This window comes from Sander lucioperca, chromosome 7 (assembly GCF_008315115.2).
Source record: "Sander lucioperca isolate FBNREF2018 chromosome 7, SLUC_FBN_1.2, whole genome shotgun sequence".
NCBI classification, from domain to species: domain Eukaryota; kingdom Metazoa; phylum Chordata; class Actinopteri; order Perciformes; family Percidae; genus Sander; species Sander lucioperca.
In genome coordinates, this window is record NC_050179.1 from 8,464,539 (window position 1) to 8,473,004 (window position 8,466).

The window sequence follows — 8,466 nt, forward strand, 5'->3', positions numbered from 1 at the left end:
GGGAATGTTAGCGGGGTTGTCGGTCTCTAAATGTTTTAACTTTTATGAGCGCACCTCTCTCTCTCCGCGCACCGAGCTCCAGCTGATCTTTGAACGGTGACGCCTATGGGGTGCCGAATGTAAAAGTTCGGTTACAATTTTTTAGCTGATAAATTTTCAACATTTAGCTCACTTTCCTCACATTTAGCGCATTTTCCTCACATTTGAGACAGAAATTATATATATATAATATCTAAATGTTAAATGTTAAATCTAAATGTTAAATGTTAAATCTAAATGTTATATCTAAATCTAAATGTTAAATTTATATCTAAATGTTATATCTAAATCTAAATATTAAATTTATATCTAAATGTTAAATGTTAAATCAAAATATTATATCTAAATCTAAATCTTAAATATATATCTAAATATTATATCTAAATCTTAAATATATATCTAAATGTAAAATGTTAAATCTAAATGTTATATCTAAATGTGTCGCCAAGTGTAAAGCTAAATATTTAGAAAATATTCAAATCCCCAAGGAAACCACGCCCACTGCAGTGGCTTCAAATCGCACTGCACAAAAGGTCAATTCTGATTGGCTGTTTGTCTCCAATTAGATCGCAAGTAGCAGGAAACACATCTACAGGGAAACATTCTTTGACACAACACCTGCCGTGATGCCCCAGCAAGGGGTATCTCTGCTGTAGCCAGTGGATACTTGGAAAGATTGTGGAGCAGCTTAACTAATCAAAATAATAATTGAATTATGATTGATTTAAAACAATATATCAGCTAAAACAGCTCAACACATATGTTAAAACATATAGCGAAGTAATCAATGGTAGAAAAAAATAGCTAAAAGTGGCCCACTGACTTAGCTAACAGTTGAAATGATTAGCTAAAAGTAATGGATGACTTTTGAAACATTAACCACACTTCAAGTAAAAGGTCTAGTTAGTAGAATTTCTGACCAAACCAACCTAAATGTTTACAGTTTAATTGCATGAAAATGTAAGAATATTCACTTTAATATAATAAATAGTGTGAACACATTGGGAATTGATAGGGCGGGGTATGTGAGTTTATATGACAGGGCTGTGGGGGACCTCAGACCAGAAGGATTGGAAAGCACTGATCTACAGTATTTTATATTATTGACCGACCGGTATATTACAGACATTAATAGTTGTGTTAATCACAATACCGTTGTTTGAATTACATATCTCCGTGTGTGACTAACGTCATCCTTCCCAAGCAATCTAACATTAGCCCAGCATGGATAAATTCCAGTTATGCATCCAACATATTCATCCGAACACAACTAAAATGTCACAATCCAGTCACTTGTAAGAAGTTTGTAATACTGGTTACATAGCTAGTTATCGTGTTTTATTAACCTTAATTCTGTTTGCCAAGGCTATATTTTATTGGCTTGCAAAATAGCTATCCGTTGCTAACGCTAATGTTAGCTAGCTAATTTATGTCAAAAAGCAGTAGCTAACTAATGTTACTGCCAAGATATGGTTTCATTGTAAGACAGTGTAAACACATGACAACACTTGACGAGTCTTACAACACCTCTCTGGTCTCTAGTGAAATCATATCTTGGCAGTAGTTAGCTAACGTTTCTGCTTTTTGAGATAAATTAGCGTTAGCAACAAATAGCTCCTTCGCAAGCTAATATAGCAACATAATTCAGGTTAATAAAATACGGTAATGTCACCAAAGTATTGAAAACTACTTACATGTGGCTATAGTGTGACAGGCCTACTGCTGTTCAGTCTCGAATTGCCTGTTCAGATGACATGTCGGCTGCAGTGTGTGAGCTAGCTAGATTGCTTGTGAAGCTTTACACTTGGCGACACATTCAGATATAACATTTAGATTTAACATTTAACATTTAGATATATATTTAAGATTTAGATTTAGATATATTTAGATTTAACATTTAACATTTAGATATAAATTTAACATTTAGATTTAGTTATAACATTTAGATATAAATTTAACATTTAGATTTAGATATAACATTTAGATTTAACATTTAACATTTAGATATAAATTTAACATTTAGATTTAGATATAATATTTAGATTTAACATTTAACATTTAGATATAAATTTAACATTTAGATTTAGATATAACATTTAGATTTAACATTTAACATTTAGATATAAATTTAACATTTAGATTTAGATATAACATTTAGATTTAACATTTAACATTTAGATATATATCTAACATTTAGATATATATCTAACATTTAGATATAACATTTAGATTTAACATTTAAATATATATCTAACATTTAGATATATATTTAACATTTAGATTTACATTTAACATTTAGATTTAGATATAACATATTAGATTTAACATTTAGATATTATATATATATATATATATAAAATTTCTATTTCAAATGTGAGGAAAATGTGCTAAATGTGAGGAAAGTGAGCTAAATGTTGAAAATTTATCAGCTAAAAAATTCTAACTGAACTTTTACATTCGGCACCCCATAGACGTCATTATCAGTCGAGTATTGATTGGTCAGTAGGCGGTGCTTTTACACCGTTGATCTCTAATCTCCAACATAACCTGCTCCCGACCAGGTTAGGTGTTCAGCATGAGTTACCACGGCGATTGAACCCGATAACAAGTGATCCACCTTCGTGGTACAGAAAACCCTGGGTTGAACCTGAAGTTAGCTCGTTAACGCCAAATCTTGCTTCGTAGTACAGGCCTCAGGACTCCCTTTGTTGATGAGTACTTTGTTATTTTTGTCTAAATAAATCCTCAAGATCAAACGTTCCCTCGCCTGCTCTCTGCGGTTGGATCCACTATTCCCCACATATCATAACACACTCACCTTATTAAATGTATTGGGTATCTGCCAGAATTTATCGATGCAGAATAAAAGCAGTTGTTTCGTATGTTACTTATTATGAAATTCTTCGGTTTGGTAAAGCTGAATGTGATGTCTGCCCTCAGGTCTGGATATTGTTAAAAACCTGAGGTTGATGCATTTTTACATTGCAAAAATTGTATAGTTTATGTTTACAAGCCTGAAAAGACTTTGGGTGTATGAACGGCCCCATTTATAATTGAGAAGCGATGTTAAATTAAAGCGTTATGTTACTATAGTCTACATATTGTGGTATCCCAGTTTACTTTTTGGACTATTAGATAGGTACATAGTATCAGCAGATATCCAGTTTGGGAATTGGGATTGGTTTAGGGAAAGAAAGAGTTGGAGTGATCCATTCTTAGAAACTGTGATGAGCATAACCTGAACGAGAAATCAAAAAAAATGATTGTCACATTTGTTGAAAAAGAAGGTAACTTTTTACACGCAGTAATATAATGGAAATAATATAGAGGAAGTTAGGAAGCAAAAGCTATTCCTTTTGTGAAAATGGTCATAAAATGAGATGCAGTGAGCTTTTAATACTGCCTGTAGACTAATCGATTAGTATTTTCTAAGAAATCGTACTCAGGGTTCAGACAGAGGCTCAAGCCAGTACATGATTCAAAACAGTAAACATAATAAGCCTCAGATCCTCATTTCCTGTGTTTACTATCGAAAGATACAACTCAAGCTTTGATAATGTAATTAACGTCTCCCAGGGATCAATAACCCTAGAGCACACCACTAATGAGACATCAAGACATGAGAGAGAGAGAGAGAGAGAGAGAGAGAGAGAGAGAGAGAGAGAGAGAGACGGAGTCAGACACCTAGTGATCTACTGAGAGTAAACGTGGGCCTAATACATATTTATTTTCCTATAGCACACCATAAAATGCTAGTTAGTAAGATCTCAACAGGAAATTAGTCATTGATTGTTGACATATTTTAGGGTGAATTCAAAGATAGATTGTTGTCAACAACTCACCATTGCACGCTCATCTAATGTTATTGCCTTCTTATATGCTCAGGAGCCTATGTGAGTAGTGTGAGCTGTTTGCCTGAAGTGAGCTGCAGTGATATCAGGAGACCAATAAAGATATTTGAAATTATGCAGCAGACTAATTCATCAAAACAGAGAAGCTACCAGTTCTAACATGACATCCGCTGCAGCAGAACAGCTGTCGGGGGGTATGCCATGCTGTCATGATCAGTATATGGTGTGGCCGTACTTGTATTTGAGAGTTATGCACAACTACAGAGATGATAATGGGTCATGGAGTAGTTCACCAGCTACTGACTGACTGTACTGCAGATCTCCATCAAGAAGCAGTGAGAGTTTGTAATTAAGCTGTAACTGTGCAGTGAGAAGGGCTTATGTTATGACTGTAAGTATACTGTGGTGGCTGCTGGTCCGTGTGCACGCTTTTGCACTTTTACTGTATTCTTTTAAAAATGTAAAAAGTATGGGCATAATCCTCTGTTGCAGTATATACAATTTTAAATATAATTTACCAGTACAGTATATTGTGATGTATATCAGTAAATGTTTGCTCTTGGGGGAATTATTGGAATTGTTGGGTCTTTGTAATTATAGAGTGTGGTCTAGACCTACTCTATCTGTAAAGTGTCTTGAGATAACTCTTGTTATGATTTGATACTATAAATAAAATTGAATTTTATTAATTTAGATTCTTTAAAATCAATTAAAAACTGACGTATGAAATTATGTATTAAATAATCAGAGGAATATATTTATTTGCCTAATCCTGTATATTCAATATACATCAATTTACAAGACTAAGAGTCTATAGCCATGCTAGAAGCTCTATGAGGCTGGTCATAAAAAATCATTCTCTGGGCATCATGCATATTTGTACCAAATTCCATCAAATAGTTGTTGATATTCTAGTCTGAACCAAAGCGGTAGACCGACCAATGCTATGATCCATACAGCCACACTGCTAGCTGGGCTATGTATTCAATTAACATTGCCCACAATGACTGAATACACCCAAATACATTAACGGGATAGTTGCCACAGTAAACAATAAGGTCAAAATCTCTGACAAATGTTTGTGGCCTCATAGTATATATTGTCCCAAGACTTGGAGGCTGCTGAGGTCATTCTGCACTCACTGTAACTGGACTCACACTTACATTCTCTGTAACTCTGGCAAAGTGCAATTTATCTTTTGTACATATAATTTATAATAACCTCCATTTGGCACACTGAATCTGCACACTGTATGCATGCATGTTCAAAGGGCATACTTTTTTTAAACTCTTATTAGTACTTGTGTTTTGATATTTGATTATTTTTGTTTTTGATTTTGATAGATTGCTGCACTAGTCTTTGTTCAGTGTTTTTTGTTTGTGTACTGCTGCTCTCCTTCGGAGATAAAAAAAACAAAAGAACAAAAGAAAGAAAGTAAGTGAGTAATCTCTATGACAACTCTAGTGCAAAGTGCCCCCTCACACACATAATTCCAAAGTAAAAGATGAATTCTGTAACCTGGCAGTCAACCTGTGCTTCACACCATAAACATGCCACAATGAGTGAGAATTAGCCTATGCCAAGGACACAGAAGAAGGTGAGCAAGCACTGCTTTGAATATGGGCGCCTTATCTGTTATTGAATCTTTGGGGACATCAATGAAAACATAATAGGCTACTGCTCTAATCCTGCCTGTGATATGGGCAAATCCCTGATAGCTGGTCTGCCCATCACATGTGTATATTACATCCAAAATTGGTCCTCCAAAACACTGGCACAACTCTGTTCTCAATTAAGTGGCCTTTATTTTCATTTGCAATTTCAGACTGTAAAACAAAAACGTACTGGTCTTGCAGGAGACTAGGTGATTTTGGGACTAATTTTTCGAAGACTTTTAGACTTCTTCTCTAAGAAGTGTGTACTTTTTGTCAGTTTGATTTAGTGAAGTTTATATGTCAATAGCAGGAAAGTTGATTATATATTTGTCACAGAGCTTGGAGGAACGTATTTTGTTAATAATACAATAAAGTTTCTGTGATGCTTTTAGCTGGAGGGACCATGGCTCATCAACAGACTTTTTTCTTGCATATGTTGTCTGCTGTGACTGTGACTTCTGTATCTTTTGCTATTTGTTACTGTGCATGGGTGACCACACTAGTTTCCCTCTAGGAATTAATTAAGTTGGCCAATGTAGTAGTAATAATAATAATAATAATAATAATAATAATTAAAAAAAATCAACAACATTTAGTTTATTTAATAATAACATAATATAATAATAAATAATACTTGTTTAAGTCAACAAAGAGTTTTTGTCTAGAAATCACTGAGAAACTAAGGCTGAAACTAGGAAATATTTGAATTAGCAATTTACCTGAAGATTACTCAATTAATTGATTTAAAAACAGACAATAGTAGAAATGCCCATCACAAATTCCACAAGCCCAAGGTGACATATTGAAATATATAGTATTATTAATAGTATCAACATGTTCTGTCAATCGACCCATCTGTTTCAGCTCCACTGAAAACACATCTGCCTTTTTTGAGGAAGCAGAATTGAGAGTCGGTATGATGTGAGGTGTGTGGCTTATTGTGTAGTTGTAGAGGTGTTGTGTGCAAAATTCAATAAAACATCTATGAGGGCAAAGTTGATCAACTCATGCCCTCACAGCCTTGTAACATTTAGATTGGCTATCTGTCTAATGGTCCTGTAGATTTATCACACTACAGGCTTATGTCCTGTGCAGCCACCATTTGTATGCTGTTATATCATTCTTCTGACATCGGAGCTGGCCTTGTGTTGGATCGCTCTGCAATTTAGCACGATATATGATTGTAAAATCAAATCCAAATCAGTTCTAAGCAACTTCTTGACGGTTAAATATGGACGAAACAATCACATATTGTAAGGTGTTGAAAATCTTTATCGATAACAAGTGATTGAGCCTTACCGGCAATCATCAAAATGGACCTAAAAAAAAGGAACCATGAGTGATTTCCAGGAGCATGTTAATGTTGGCATGTCTGGTCTACATCCACTCTGTTCTCCATTTGAAGTGCAATAACAGACACAGAAGAGCTTTCACAGACCTCAGATATCATCACTCAAACGTCACCTCCCTCTTAAACTAACGCTCACCTTTTGACGATATCTCACTTCTACTTTCAAACATTAATATTTGCTCTCCTGGTTATTAAATTGTTCACCACGGGCAGCCATTTCCTTTTATTACTTTGTCAGGAAATAGTGGCAGTGGACTAGGGAGGGGAATCATCATTTTAATGTGACAAATTATACTTGATACGTACAGGCGACAGACACATAATGTTAGGCAATCTAACACAATAGCACTGAAACAAATTATGTAAAGACTATTATGTTTGCTTTTCAGACTATGTAAGACAGGTATTGTGCAGGTTAATTTCTGAGGCTGTGCTTGTGGTATTGTTGTGCCTGATTTCATCTTATTGAAAAAAGCAATACAAAACAACAAACTATGGTCTAAAACAGAGGTGCCCAAAATCTTTCATATAAAGGGCTAAAAATGTATCTGGATGGAAGGCCATGGGCCACAAATAAATGTTGATGTTATGTGAAAATGTATTATATTTTAACGAAAATTTACATTTATTATGCAAAAATACAATTTCAAAAATAATAACACTGCCCTTTAATCTTGATATTATATTTGATATGCAGATTATGAAATATATGAAATTATATTTCAGGGGCGGCCAGTGCCACCCCGTGCCCCCCTTCTAGCCCCGAGGGCCCCAAATTGGGTGGCCTGGGTCTAAAATATATTTTCTCTCAACAAAGAAAAACACAAGTAAAAGTAGGGCTACTAGTTGTTTAATGTTTATTTTAAAATTGTAACTTTTATAGTGTGCATGACATGTACTGTACATTGACAAAAACAATAGCATGTGTCAGTGGTTAGCTTGGACTGATAGACATTGAATATTATTGCTGCAAATAATGATTTTTATCAGTGAATAATTTGCTGATTAATTAATTAATAAATAGTGTGGTTTAGTTTGTAGTGAAAACAGAATCTAAGGCTGCTTTTCAATAGTTTTAGTTTTAGTATTAGTATTTTTCAACATGTCCTCCTTCACATCCCCTCAGCCCTTGGTATGACATCATAGCATACGTCGCACGGAGGCCACTTGGAGAGCAGAGGGAAAATGGGCAGGGCAGGAGCGGTGGAGTGAAATGGAACACACCTGCCCTCGTTCACTTTCAGCCCAAACTATACAGATCGACCGCCAGTTGTAGGCCTAGGCTTATCGCTACTGCTTCAAATGCGTTTTATTTATTTTCTACTAATTATCGCATTCTATCCCCGTTTTTATGTTCATTCTATGTCTGCTTATGTCATGCAATTTCCTTATTGTACAGCAGGGACGTCACTCACTAGGATTGAAAGACAGGGGGGGCTTAGCCCCCAGGCTATGCAAAACTTTCCCTTGCAAAATCTTACTTACAAACTCTAAAGTTAGCTTTTAAATACATCAAAGCTGCATGGGGAGATTTACTTAGGCCAGACTGTGCTCCTGCTGAGTTCTTCTT